We start from the raw sequence: 14,521 nt of genomic DNA, 5'->3' as shown, positions 1-14,521 counted from the left end.
CACCACCCCCTAGCTGCTTTACTCCTGGTGAAGGCAGTAGCCTTCCACTACTATGAGCGTATCGCTCTGGGTGCCCATCCCGGTCCAACAAGACAGCAATCCATGAGATAGGTCTTTGTCATGACGCACACACATGTTCTAGGTGTGCCTATGACAACAAAAATCAGCATTATGAATCCCGACAATATTACAGTTCGGCATTCAGGGCAAGAGTAAAAGTCATTTACCAGGCAGAAGACTTTTCCGTCCTAACACATTACTATACCAGTAAATGTGGAGTTTTTCTAAAGCATCTATGAGAATGTGCTTCAAATGTGAATAATATATATTAAATGCAGTTGCCTAAAAAAACTTTAGGTGGCCCTATTGCAAGGTACCCTGAGAAGGCAGCTTCATTCACCTACCTTACTCCTGTGTTCCCCCCTTGGTGTTTACGTAGGTGGGTGCAATTTCATTTATGCAATGTAATTCCATTTAATTTACAGCATTTTATTTAATACCACAAAAATTCAAATAAACGTTTTGGCATTTTGCATTTTTCCGCAAAGTCAGTTACATCAATTTCATCCAGGATTATTGGTATCTAACCAGTGCACCCAATCACCACAATTTCAACAGGAATTTCAATTGAATTAGTTTCACAGAATTCAATAGTCTTTGCAGGAAGAGCGAGAACAGGGCGTAGCAAAAGCTATTTTGGCTGTTTATTTGGAAAAAATTGATTTTAGGCACTAATTGTATGTGTCCTTGATTTAAGAACGATAAATCAATGCACCTCTTAAGAAAATGATCTTTAGGGGGCTACTTTATAAGAATAGTGCAGAGTGAATCCTTTTAACAAGAACTAATCGGTCATCTCCAACGTGGCACCTTGTCAATACCTTGAAACCAGTGGAGGCTCCTCTGCTGGAGCATCGGTCCATCAGACCACCCACCCCACCCCCATCCAGCAGCAACCGCTGCAAATCCTTTAACAATGAAAGGATAATAAACCAAGTTTATTATCCTTTCATTGTTAAAGGGGCGGGCATTGGAGATGACGAGGGAAGTGCACTGTACACTCCCCTCAGTGCACAAGTATGTTTAGCAGCCCGTCTCATTGGATGGAACAATAAATGGGAGATACCAAGCTCAAGATACCTGTCAGCTCAGCTGTTCATTACTTCCTGAAATTGCTGACTTCCACCTTCTTTTTCCTTCTTTTTCTTTCTTTCCTTAAGTACTGTCACAGAGCGGGAGGACTGTACTTTTTCCTATTCCTTCTCACATAATTATATTCCCCAAAAGAGACAATTTTGGTTTTCCCCTTGCTAACAGAATCTTACTTCATGCACCATTATAAAGAGAAACATATTGAAGTTGTTACACACTGTCTGCTGCAATTTGATAATATGCATGCACTTTTTCTTTTTACCTTCCTTCCAGTCAAAGGTACAACTATGTTCAATATAGTCTTTCCTGTAGTGAGTGTTTTAAACATTTATTAACCACATATGCTTTAAATGCATATAGTAAACAGTGCAACAAGTCTAATTTAGAACACTATTTTCATTCATTGCACTGATTTTTTTATTTTTCTTAACCCTCATCATGGCAGCAGCCAGTATGTACCAGCCGCAATCATTTTTTAATTAAACTAACATACCCATTCTTTCATGGAAGGAGTGAATACGTCTATTTGACTCTTATTTAATACATCGGGCGAGAGGGGAAATCATTTTCACCATTATGCAAGCAACATATCTTATTACATAACTTAAGAATTCATAGAAGGAAAGTCTTAGAAAAGCTACCTGACCCACTAATATGTGAGGGGGAGGTGGGAGAAACACAACCTAATGTATGTGTAGCAACATATTAGAACAGCATTTTGGAGGAAAATCAGACAGAGGTCTAGAAAGACAACAGTTTCAACTGAGTGCAAGAAAAAAACTAAAAAGTCACTAATTATATTGCCATATTAACAGGGTTTTCTAACACTTGTGAGTTTGGTGCTCCTTGTGATTCCTTTATTAAGGACAAATTGGTAAGGTACACTAATAACAAAAGGATTAAGGCAAAACTTTTAGTATGCAGTCTCAGTTTACGAGATGCCATTGATCTAACGACCAGTATCAAGCACAGAACACTATATTAAAGAAATAAGAGTTACTAATGAACCAGCAATTTAAATTTCAAAATGAAGGGAAATCAAAAGAGGAGGTAATCTATTAAAGAGACTCCCAACTCAGTTGTTCAAGAGTGCAAATTGACACAACCAAATTAAAATGTTTCAGTTATAGTAATAATACTCACTTAGCATACAGTCCTTGTTGTCTTTGGCTACAGACATAATAGGCCCATAAAATTGCCCCATATTCCATGGCAAATAGATTTTTGTCTTGGTAGGTTACAATGCGGGGTGGATTGTAACATGTATTATACATAGTTTCATCACAAATGTTCATAACCTTTCTTAGAAAAACTTTTCTCATTGATGGTATTTCTAGCACTTTAGTTACAGACAATTGGAGCAGTTCACTTCAGAAGAAATGAGAGGTTTTATGGAAGATTTATACATACATCACCTCAAAACTTCTTTGCAGTGTCTGGAAATTAATGGCCTAGTGGAAATGTTCCACAGAATGGCAAAATAATCCTTTCAACTACCTTTAACTTCTGGGAAGCCCATAGACATTAACTTACAAGAACCTATCACACTACTCCCAACTTGGTAACAGAGGTGTCTCCTTTTGTTTCAGTGAAGGATAGACATCCAGGAACCAAGCTCACTCCCAGTTGAATTAATAGGGGTGAGACTGTGTGGGCAACAGAGAACCCGAGAAGGGAAGAGTCGGGCAACAAGTGAATAAAAAGAAAGATATGATTCTAAACAAGGAGTAAAGGGCTGATGTAGTTGAAAATGTAGTGCTGTCCCTCATGTCACAGAAATTATCCATACGTGACAGTTCATAGAGTTCCGCTGGCGAGGTATGAAGCGGCTGATTTCCCAGTGGCTGAGGGAGCGTGCGGCTGAGTGAGCAGAGAGCTCTTTGGGTGGCAGCATAGTGGAGAGAGCCAGCAGCAAGTTGAGAGGCCTAGTCATGGAGATTGGTGCTGGCAGCCTCTGGTGGCATATAATGAGAGGTGACCAAGGGGCAGGGCCTACCTGGTGATAAGAGCCAGAGTGAACCAGACAGCAGCAGATACAGCATTGGAGGTAGCGGCTGGGAGACAGTGTCCCGGTGAGGACCATAGACCACAAGATCTCTTTTTGGGAATCTGACACCAGGGACACAGGTGTTACCTATAAGAATGAATGGATAAGGAGTTGTTGGAGGCCTGCCCAAGTGGCCAATTGTGTTGACTCAGTGTGAGGAGAGGGACTGAGGGTGCGGCCGAGTAGGATAACTGGCTATACTGCGAGTCCGGAACATACTGATAGCAGCGGGGAGGGCGTCACCCACCCCAATGTACCTGATGAGCTCCAAGGGCAGGAAAAGAAGTAAAGTGCAAGCCCTTAAGTGTGTGGGAGACACGACTGGAGGAGCCATGGCTGATCCGGTGGCCCAGCACTTGCAGGCAATGCTGGACATGATCCTGGTGGCAATAGAAGACACTAAGTAGACTCTACAGCGGGACATTGGCCAGGTCTCAGTGGAGGTGAGTTTGCTCAGGGCAGACCACCAGAAATTAGCTGACAAGGTCCAGGAGTCCGAGAGGGCTTTAGTGGAACTCTCACCAGCACAGCAGGAGCTTGGGGCCACAGTTCTCCAGCTAACGGAACATGTACAACGTCTGGAACGCGGGGCAGAAGATGCCAAAGGTCGCAATCGCAGAAACTATTTGCAAATCATAGGCCTACCAGAAGGTGCAGAGGGAGGGGACATGGTGGCTTTCCTGGAAGGATGGCTAAGGACAGATGTGGATCCGGAGCTCCTTCCCCCTTTTTATTTTAAATTGGAGCGTGCGCACTATGTGCCGGCAAGGGCATTGGCACCAGGAAGACCCCGACGAGTGGTTGTGGCAAAGTTACTGCATTACCGGGATAGGGACGTGCTGCTGCGGAGAGAGAGAGGCTGGAACCTTTAGGGTTGCAAACGGAACGGTAACATTATTCCCGGATTTTACAGCAGAGGTACAAAACAAACGAGCCTCTTACATTGCAGTGAAGAGAGCACTCTGGGACGAAGGGATCCAATAATCCCTCCTGTTTCCAGCCAGGTTAAGCGTGGTCACTGAGGATCGTACAACCTTTTTTTAGACTCCAGATGAGGCGTTGCAATGGTTAGAGCTGCATAAGGCCGGGGGAAGTACATCTGACAGAGTGGAGCGAGTAGAGCACTGGTGCCGCAGTGGGCCAAGGAGACAGCGAAGCAAGCCCCAATTGAGAGCGAGGCCCACCCAGGCTCAAAAAGAATCCGCCAAGAAAGCCGTGCTAGAGGCCGTGGCTTCGTTATAGTGCAGAGATTCTTCAATGGAGAAAAGTGGAAGGGATTCCGACCGAGCATCAGAATCATCAAAAGAGGACTCTTGTAGCCCAGATGGGGCTCCCAATCTGACCCCCCAAACTAACGACTTGGATTGAGTTTGTATAGGCTACCCCAGCCCTGTGATGGGGGCTTTGAGTTGAATTGGGGTCCTGTTGGCTGCAGAAACCCCCCCCACTGGATTCTCAGCCGCGGAGGCGTGTATGGCGAGACTGCAGAATGACACATTGTTTAGTTGTGCATTTGCACCATTAATTGGGCAGCCTATTGTTGGAGCGGTGCCCTGGGGAACAGGAGTTGGGGTTTGCAGTTTCATGTTATGTGTTAAGCACTGGAGATTGTGCAGTTTGTCTCGAAGCAGATGCTGGCGGTGGGGAGGGGGACACGGGGGCATGTGGTAGTGGATGCATGAAGGAGTGGTAGGTCTCTCCTAACACAATCCATATAAAATGGCAGACTACAATCTGTTAAATTGGAATATAGCAGGATGGGGACGCCGGGCAGAAGACATAGGCCCGCATTACAACCCTGGCGGTCGGTGTTAAAGCGGCGATCAAACAGCCAACAGGTCGGCAGAAAAAAAATGGAATCACGACCATGGCGCAAACAGACAACGGAAATGATTGTAACGATTGTAATCAATTAAAATCCAGTACTTAAAAATATATATACACTATTAACAAATATATATACCAAGAATACGAGTCCAGGTACTGCACCATTCATAGTCCGTGGACCACTGGGCCCAAAATCCATGGGCGAAGCCCACACAAGATACCCGATCAAAACGGAGAGAACACTGCAGGGGCATCAGATAGAAATACAACAGGCACCTCAGGGAGAAGGGAAGGGGGTTACCTCAGCCGGATGAGTGCACGACGCCAGATCCACAAGGGGGCTCCATGCCCACTGCTGTATCCTGGGGAGTGCAAAGCCACAGTCTCGAGTCTCTCCAGTGGGTGGGTTGCCCACTGCTTTATCCTGGGGAGTGTGGGAGTGCAAAGCCACAGTCTCTCAAGTCTCTCCAGTGGGTGGGTTGCCCACTTCTTAATCTTGGGAGTGCAAAGCCACAGTCTCCAGTCTCTCCACTGGGTGGGTTGCCCACTGCTTTATCCTGAGGAGTGCAAAGCCACAGTCTCACAAGTGGATAACAGTCTCCACTGGTTCTGGAGGGTGCTTTGTGCCCAGAGTGCTTTATCCTGCCAAGCACAGAGGTAGTAGATGCCTTTTTCCACTGGTTCTGGAGGGGGCTTGGTGCCCAGATTGCTTCATCCTGCCAAGGACAGAGGTAGTGGATGCCTTTCTCCACTGGTTCTGGAGGGGGCTTTGTGCCCAGAGTGCTTCATCCTGCCAAGGACTGAGGTAGTGGATGCCTTTCTAGACTGGTTCTGGAGGGGGCTTGGTGCCCAGAGTGCTTCATCCTGCTCGTGGCGGCCTCAGTAGCCACGGTGCTTGCAGCGTTCATTGGCCTGCGGTACTGGTGGGTGGCTCAGTGAGTGTGCTGCTGGCGGCGGTGTCCTTGGCAGCAGTGCTGCTGGCGGCGGTGTCCCGGGCACCGGTGCTAGTGGCGGTGGTGTCCTTGGCAGCGGTGCTGGTGGCGGTCTTGTCCGCCGTGCAGGTTGGCGGCGACTTCCCTTTCTTTCTGTGCCCCTTCCCCACCTTGGATGGTGGGGCAGCTGTCTTCCCACTCCCAACTGTCGTCCTGGGAGAGCCCTTGGTGGCAGGTGTTTTGCCCTTCTCCCTCCAGGCAGTGGCCCACTTCTTATGCTTCTGAGGTGGGGGGCTGTCTGTGGTCTGGCTCCTTGGCACACTGGCTGCCCTGCTGCTTGGCGCACTCCAGAAGCTGGTTACTGCTGGCACCACTGTTCCCGCTGATGTGGTGGCTGAGGTGCTGGGTTAGGACCTGGAAAGGCATGCCCTAGGGGGACTGAAGGGGTGGGGGAGGTGAGGGGAAGAAGTCAAGGTTGGACAGGAAAAGTTTTTTTGACACACTGGGACGGGTAGATGGAGGGGGTTTGGGAGTGGAGGAAGAGGTAGTGGTTGCAGGAGGTGTACGTTTGCTGACTTTGGATGAAGGTGCATGGGCTGGAGGCTGTTGTGAGGTGGATGGCTGTTGGGTGGGTGTGTGACTGTGTTTGTGTACCTTGGGAGGTGGGTTCACAGACACACTGGGAAAGGAAACAGGGGATGTGTGAATTGTAGTGGGGGGTGGTGAGTGCATGTGAGCGGTGTGTGGTGATGGGTGTGCTGGTGATGGACATAGTGGATGAAGATGTAGTGCATACAGGTGTGAGTGGAGACGTGACTGGGTGGGAGGAGGGAGATGAGGAGGAGGGGGACACAGTGGAGGCAGTGGCTGTTGGTATGTCTGCATGGGTATGATGCTTGTGTAAGTGCCTGTGGGATGTGTGGTGCTTATGTTTGCCAGAGCTTCCCTTGTGTGTAGAGGTGTGTGCATGCTGGTCTGATGGTGTGCTTGGGATAGGCTGAGGTACCAGGGTTTGGGTCTGGGTGGAGGAAGTTGGAGGGGGAGGCTGGACACTGGGACAATGGCTGCCATCAGTGCTGAGGCCAGAGTCTGAAAAGATCGCTGTTGGGCTGCCTGACCAGAATGAATGCCCTCCAGGTATGCATTAGTCTGTTGCAACTGCCTCTCTACACCCTGGATGGCATTCAAAATGGTAGACTGCCCAACAGTGAGGGACCTGAGGAGGTCAATGGCCTCATCACTGAGGGCAGCAGGGCTGACAGGGGCAGGGGCTGAGGTGCCTGTGCCGAAGGAGATGCCCACCCTCCTGGGTGACCGGCCACAAGGCACACGCTGAGGGGCTGCTGGGAGGGCGGTGCTGGTAGGGGGGGGGAGGGGTGGCGGCTGTACCTGTAGATGCGGGGGGCACAGAGGGGCCCGCCACCGCAAGGGAGCTCCCATCAGAGGAGGAGTCCGTGTCCCTGGTCTCAGCTCCTGTCCCTGCTGTGGAGCTCCCCTCGCCCTCCGTCCCACTGGTGCCTTCAGACTGCGTTGTCTCGCCCTCCAGGGCCATGTGGGATGCAGCTCCCTCCTGTTCCGGTGCCACTGCTCCTCCGCCTGATGATGCTATTGCACACAAGAACAGGGAGACCAAAAAAAGGGGGTGGAAAGACAGAAGAAAGACTTGTTGAGTGCATGGAATACCACTACCATTGGCAGACACTACAGACACAGAAGACCTCTGCACTACGCCGTGCACTTGGAGTTCCCTAATTAATCACAGGGGCATGGAAGTCACACGAGCCTGACTAAGTGTAGTTGGCTCTGAACACTGGTGGGGTGGGGTGCCACATGGCCTGCCTTATGAAGGGACCTTGCCTACTAAACTTGCCCTGGCCTAGGGGAACCCAAAGCCCACCTCCCCCACCCAGACACCTCGTAATGCGCGCTGATTCCGCTGAATGATAGTGTACCCACCCCCTTGTGGCTGTTGTGATGCTTTCAAGTGCCCAGCCAACTCAGGATACGCCACCTCCAGGATCCGGAACATCAGGGGGGTCATGGTGCGACGGGCACCCCTCCCACGTTGGGAGGCCATCCCCAGCCGGGCCTCCGCCGTCTTCTTGCTCCAGCAGCGAATATCCTCCTAGCTTTTCCGGCAGTGGGTGCTCAGTCTTTGGTGGACCCCCAGGGTCCGGAATTTCTTGGCGATGGCACGCCAAATATCCTTCTTCTGGTGGGCGCTGACCTACAGGAATAGTACAGGGGAAAAGGAAAAGATACAACCGCCCGGACTGTCACAGTCATTGGCCCGCGTTCCTACCCTTGCCATGACACACATGCACTCACCGTCGTTTCATGCACGCCTCATTCTCCCCCACCTATCTTCCATCCACACCACTCCTCACAGGCATTGCCCATACAGCATGCTCACAGTGTACTTACCTGTTTGTCTGGAGGACCGTAGAGTAGCGTGTACTGGGGGAGGACCCCATCCACTAGTTTCTCAAACTCCCCTGTGGTGAAGGCAGGGGCCCTTTCCCCAGACACATGAGCCATTGTCTCTTCCAGACTGAGGTCACAGCAGCACTTGCAGTGCAGGTCCTCTCCTGTCGAAGATCAGGTATCAGGGGAGTGAACAGAGAGAAAATGGCGGTCACGTCCGCGGGGGTGCGTACCGTCACCGCCGGCGTACATTGTCATTGGCTCCTGGGAACCATAGGATCCAATGTTAACCATTGCAGGATTGCGCCGCGATCTTCGACCACCTACCGCGACGGTGTACAACGCCAGCGCAGTTACCTCATATCCCCTTGTCCCACATTACAGGTCAGGCAGCCGCCATTTCAGGGGGCCACATGGCATTATTTTTAAATGCGTTACACATATCTAGGCCTTGCATACACATTAAGACAGGGACATAGCGGAATGAAAAATGTGTGCAATAAAGTTGTGTTTTCGTATCTCAGTGTTGGCTGATCCTCTGCTCGCTGTTCTCCTCCATAGAGCACGTCTGCTGGGGCAGGTGAGGAGATGGTGGCATCATGCGGTATACAGACCACTGGTGGACCTGTAGACAATGGAAGAGCGACATGTAATTGTCACCTACAGACTGGACCGTGCCACAATCCAGGAACTTTGTGCCCAGTTGGAGCCGGACCTGATGTCAGCTATCCGCCATCCCACAGGTATCCCCCCCCCCCCCTCTAGTGCAGGTGCTGTCAGTACTCCATTTCCTGGCAAGTGGGTCTTTTCAGACGACAGTGGCCATAGCATCAGGGATGTCCCAGCCCATGTTCGCCAACGTGTTGTTCAGAGTGTTGTCTGCCCTGCTGAAACACATGTGCAGCTACATCGTTTTCCCTCACTTGAAGGATTTGCCTACAGTGAAAGGTGACTTCTATGCCCTGGGGCATATCCCCAACATCATTGGTGCCATTGATGGGACACATGTGGCCCTGGTCCCCCCGCAGGAGTGAACAGATGTACAGGAACCAGAAGAGTTACCATTCTATGAATGTGCAGATGGTGTGTTTAGCCGACCAGTACATCTCCCATGTGAAAGCCAAGTTTCCTGGCTCAGTGCATGATGCTTACATTCTGAGGAAAAGCAGCATCTCTTATGTGATGGGGCAACTCCAGAGGCACTGTGTGTGGCTATTAGGTGAGGACATGGACCCTATACAGTGTGAATAGGTGTCTGGGTCTGGGGTTGTCCCTAAGGGTTAGTGTGTGTCTAACAGTTGTCCCACGACATTTGCAGGTGACTCTGGGTACCCCAACCTGTCATGGCTACTGACCACAGTGAGAAATCCCAGGACAAGGGCAGAGGAACGCTACAATGAGGCCCATGGGCGAACTAGGAGGGTTATAGAGAGGACCTTCGGCCTCCTGAAGGCCAGTTTCAGGTGCCTCCATATGACAGGTGGTTCCCTATTCTACTCACCAAAGAAGGTGTGCCAGATCATCGTGGCCTGCTGTATGCTTCACAAACTTGGCTTTGCGACGACGGGTGCCTTTTCTGCAGGAGAATGGTCCAGATGGAGGTCTTGTGGCAGCTGTGGAGCCTGTGGACAGTGAAGACGAGGAAGCAGAAGAAGAGGATATCGACAGCAGAAACACGGTGATTCATCAATACTTCCAGTGAGACACAGGTAAGAAGACATCACTGCCTACTACATCTGATTCACTTGTTCTACCTCTCATTTGTCTGTCACTTTCACCCAGTGTATTGACCCTGAGTTGTCACTTTCCATTTTGATTTCACAGATGTGGGTCCCACTGTGTGACATCTGCTTTGTCTCCTCATGGACTAGAGCTGTGTGACATAGGTATGTTGACAATACAATGGACATTGCATTTTTCCTCAGTTATTGCAAATACACATTTTTGAAAGCACAGACTGACTCCTGATAGTTTTGTGATTTAAGCGTGTTTATTTAAGTGCTAAATAGTGGAGGGGGTTGTAAAATGGTGAAGGGTGATGGTGGAGGAATGTCCATGGCAGAGTCCAGTCTATTAGTCTCACAGGTGCATTGTCCAAAGGGGCATAGGAAGTGGAGCTGGGGCAGTTGATGGATGGACAGGGTGACAAAGTGGGGCAAAAGGATGACATTCAGGGCAGTCTCATTTCTTGTTGGGGGTCTTGGCATTGTTCTCTGTCTTTGTCCTGGATCTCAGGGACCGCTTACGGGGTGGTTCTCCATCTGCAGGGGTGGGGTGTTGGTGTCGTGGTCCTGTGGCGGTGCCTCCTGTCCACTAGCGCCGGCAGAGGTGGTGGGCAGTTCATCGTCCAGGCTAGTGTCAGGGGCCCCTTGTTGTGCCACAGTCTCCCTCCTGGTGTTCACGAGTTCCTTCAGCACCCCTACAATGGTGCCCAGGGTGGTATTGATGGTTTTCCTCCCTGAACCCCAAATACTGTTCCTCCTGCAGCCGCTGGATCTCCTGAAACTTCGCCTGTACCGTTGCCATCGTCTCCTGGGAATGGTGGTAGGCTCCCATGATGTTGGAGAGGGCCTCGTTGAGAGTGGGTTCCCTACACCTGTCCTCCCCCTGTCGCATAGCAGCCCTCCCAGTTCCCCTGTGTTCCTGGGCCTCTGTCCCCTGAACCGTGCGCCCACGGCCACTGCCCCCAGGTCCCTGCTGTTGTTGGGATGGTGGGTTAGCCTGGGTTCCCTGTAGTGGTGGACACACTGCTGCTTGACGTGTCCTGGGTACAACGGTATGGGCCTGCTGGCTGGGTGGGTGCTGTGCTAGTGTTTCCAGAGGGGGGAGGCTCTGTTGTGGCTTGTGCCAGTGTGAAAGGAACCGACTGTCCTGAGGTCCCAGATGGGTCGGGCTGGTCACCTAGATCCAGTTGGACAGAGCTGCTGTCATCACTGTGGGCCTCTTCTGTGGGGGAGTGGACATGTCTGGAACCTCCTGTCCGGTGATGTGGGGTAGGGGTCCTGCAGGGGTGTAAAGGCATAATTATTGCATCTGTGTGTGCAATGGGTGGGTGACCCTGTACCCCAGTGCTTGCATTCTTGTGTAGGACCTTGTGTAATAATTGTTTAGGGGTGTGTGTGGGTACGTGCAGTGGCCATGCATTGGTGATGGGTGTCCATGCTTTGGTGTTGCATGCAGGGCTTGGTGTTGGGATGGGTGGGTTGTGATAGTGGGACATATGTGAGGAGCTGCAGTGATGGGGGTAAGGGCGAGGGTGGGGGTATGTGATAGCATGCAGGTAGGGTGGGGGATGAAGTAGTTGAAGATTTGACTTACCAGAGTCCATTCCTCCAGCTACTCCTGCGAGGCCCTCAGGATGCAGTATAGCCAAGACCTGCTCCTCCCATGTTGTTAGTTGTGGGGGTGGAGGTAGGGGTCTGCCGCCAGTCCTCTGTTCTGCAATCTGGTGCCTGGAGACCACGGAACGTACCTTCCCCCGTAGGTCATTCCACCTCTTCCTGATGTCATCCCTAGTTCTTGGGTGCTGTCCGACTGCGTTGACCCTGTCCACGTTTCTGCGCCATAGCTCCATCTTCCTAGCTATGGTGGTGTTCTGCACCTGTGATCCGAATAGCTGTGGCTCTACCCGGATGATTTCCTCCACCATGACCCTAAGCTCCTCCTCAGAAAACCTGGGGTGTCTTTGTGGTGCCATGGGGTGGTGTGGGTGACGTGTGAGGTGGTGTGTGTTGTGATGTGTGGGGTGATGTTTAGGGGTGTGTGGTATTTTGTGCGTGGATGTGTATGTGTGATGGTGTTGTGTGCCTCTGTATGGTGGGGTTGTCTTTGCTGTGCTGTCTCTCTGGCCTTCGTTTAAATTTCTGGTTGTAAGGGTTTCTGGGTGATGTGAGTGTGTGTTTTATATTGTATTGAGTGTGTGGGAGTGGTGTGTGTGTATGTGAATCAGGTGTGTGTATTTGGAATTGTCCAATGTGGTTGTGTTTTGTAAATGTGTGTGTTTTTTGAGCGCGGCGGTGTGTATTGCCAATGGAATACCGCAGTTGAAAGACCGCCGCATGGATTCGTGGGTCGTGATAGTGTGGGCGTATTCCTGTTGGCGTGGCGGTGTGGGTTTGTTATCGCCAGTTTATCACTGACCTTTGGTGTGGCGGACTTGTGTGGGTGTCTGGATTTTGGCGGATTCCGAGCTGTGGGTCGTAATATCTGTGGCGACATTCCGCAGCTGCGGCAGTGTGTTGGCGGTCTTCTGCATGGCGGTAAGTGGCATTTACCGCCAATGTTGTAATGACCCCCATAGTCTTGACTTATTTGAAGAGGAGAGAAGTACACATTGCATTATTGCAGGAGACCCATCTTAATTCCAGTGAAGTTGACAAATTGCGCCGTAGATGGAGGGGGCAGGTATTTGCCACTACGTACTCAACCTTTGCATGTGGTGCACTAGTATGGGTAAGAGCAGGGGTCCATTCGAGGCTACATCTGTTGACATTGACCAAGAGGGCAGGTTTGTGATTGTTGAAGGTAGACTACATGGTAAACAGATGGTGGTAAGCTGTATATATGTCCCCAATCAGGACCAGGTGCCCTTCTTGTGGCGCCTCTCGGGCCGCCTCACCAGGCAGCTGGGGGGCCAACTGGTGGTTGGAGGGGATTTTAATTGAGTACTTGACAATGAACTAAACCGGTCCCTTCCTCCATTAACTGGGGCACTAACATTCAAATTGGCTAAAAGGTTGAGGGACTGGATGACTCACTGGGGACTGGAGGATTTGTGGCAAAATCAGCACCCAGGGGAGAGGGATTACTCCTACTACTCGGGTTTGCACCAGGTACATACCAGAATAGATAGTGGTGTGCATTGGGGAATTAGTACACAAAATGACGCATTCAGAGTACCTGGGACGCACCCTATCAGACCACAGCCCGCTCCTTATTACTTGGCGCTGTGCGGAGATTAGATCGCCTATCCCTATGTGGAGACTGAGACCAGGAGCTTTAAAGGATCCACCCTATAGGGAAGCACTCAGAGCCCATCTACTTGAGCGAATTTGTGTCGATAAAGGGTCCACGGATGCCAGGTGCGTGGGATGGGAGGCCCTTAAAGTGGTGACCCGGGGACATTGCATGGGACAGACGGTGGGAATCACGCGGACACTGGATCGTGAGCATGTCGGCCAGAAAGGACAATACACAAGGCGGAGAACTCCGAGGGCAGGGACCAGATAACACAGAATAGGCTCCTCGAGGCGAGAACATCATACAATTTAGCTGAAAATCAGTTGAGGCATCAGAGTTACCGGAGTTATCAGGCACCCATACATGCGGAGGAGGGCAGATCAGGCAGGATGCTGGCATGGCTGGTGAGGCCTCCGGGGGGAGGTACCCCAATAACGAGCGTATGTAATACAGCAGGAGTCCGTGTACATGGGCCGGCTGAAATTAATAATGCATTTATGGATTACTATAAGACCCTGTACAGAAAACCAGTAACTGCCTTGCCTGAGGTATTGGGACCTCATTTGGACTTGTTGCCCCTGCGCACCCCGGCGCTGGAGGATAGAGTCCCGTTGGGAAGCCCGGTGACACTAGAGGAAGTTAAGACAGCTATAGCACAGTTAGCAGCGGGGAAGACGCTGGGTACGGACGGACTCCCTATGGAATTTTACAAGACATACTCGAATATCCTGTCGCCCATTTTATTCGAGCTTTACGCAGAGACGCTGCGGTTGGGTACGTTAACTGAGACAATGAGAGAGGCATTGGTAGTTCCCCTCCCCAAGACTGATGAGCGTGAGGCGCCAGTGTCTGCCTTTAGGCCACTTTCTATGCTGAATTGCGACTTTAAGATACTAAGTAAGATCCTGGCTAGTAGGCTGGTGCAACATAACCCCTCCCTGGTCCATGAGGATCAAAATGGTTTTATACCGGCACGATCCACATCCCTCAATCTTAGGCGTTTGTTTGCTCTCCTACATATGCCGAGCACCAAGAGACCGCCCAGAGCGGTGTGTCTCTCCGTGGATTTGGAGAAAGCATTTGATTCTGTAAGGTGGGATTACCTTAGAGCTGTGATGCTTCTGATGGGCCTGGGCGACGGGTGGGTGCAGTGGGTTGATCTGCTGTACAGTGAACCAAT

This window comes from Pleurodeles waltl, chromosome 9 (genome assembly GCF_031143425.1).
Source record: "Pleurodeles waltl isolate 20211129_DDA chromosome 9, aPleWal1.hap1.20221129, whole genome shotgun sequence".
Classification (NCBI taxonomy): domain Eukaryota; kingdom Metazoa; phylum Chordata; class Amphibia; order Caudata; family Salamandridae; genus Pleurodeles; species Pleurodeles waltl.
Note: the sequence above shows the minus strand (reverse complement) of the source record.